Source organism: Acyrthosiphon pisum, chromosome X, assembly GCF_005508785.2.
Source record: "Acyrthosiphon pisum isolate AL4f chromosome X, pea_aphid_22Mar2018_4r6ur, whole genome shotgun sequence".
NCBI classification, from domain to species: Eukaryota; Metazoa; Arthropoda; class Insecta; order Hemiptera; family Aphididae; genus Acyrthosiphon; species Acyrthosiphon pisum.
The window spans coordinates 118,170,880-118,171,787 of record NC_042493.1 but is presented as its reverse complement, the minus strand read 5'-3'; positions in this window follow the sequence as shown (position 1 = coordinate 118,171,787).

Sequence of the window (908 nt, the reverse complement as noted above, 5' to 3'; positions counted from 1 at the left end):
ATTTTAGTAACAAATAAAAATCTAACAACAAAACAAAAAACTTAATAATGCCACTAACGTAGTAACGTCAATAAAAATTAACAATTGGGAAAAGTTCTGAATGTTTATATCTTATATTATTATCATATAGTTTTGGCGGGGCCAGTATATAGAGATAAGTGATAACGCGATAAGAGAAAAAACAAAAAACGCACGGAAAATACTGTGAATTAATAGTCATAACAGACTGTTGAATCTTTTCAACGACATTAATTCACACTACGTAACTAATATAATCACTGCGATAAATGATTGAATTAATCATAAACATATAATAGCAGTCGGTAGCAACTACCTAACTATGGTATTATGTTGCACCGACAGTGGTAATTGGTCCTTACATTCAGAACTAAATTTTTAATTTAATATTATTTTATAGTAGAATTATTAAACAGTTTATTTATAAACGAATGATAAACTTTCTTAGCAATATCTTAGTATTTTAGATTTGTTCATTTCTATACTTACGTACGCCGCGCCGTTCGTGTTCAATATCTGAATAATGTTATTGTAGTGGTTTATTATTGTGTCTATTTGTACAATAAATACGTTCAAAATTATTTTTAGACGAATGATAATAATTTATTATAATATTTAGGCGTAGTTGGTAACATAATTTTATGTGTATTGTATTCATATCAGTATTTAGCAGGGTTGGCACGAAAAAGCCCACCCCGAAAAAACCCGGGCTGCTTTTCTGGGTTAAACCCTCTTGATATTTTGAAAAACCCATAAAAAAACCCGGGCTGCTTTTCTGGGTTAAACCCACTAATTTTTTTTGAAAAAACCCATAAAACCCGGGTTACTTTTCTGGATAAAATAGAAGTTCACTTTTATTTTTTTTTATTTTTTTTAACTTGTGTTAATTT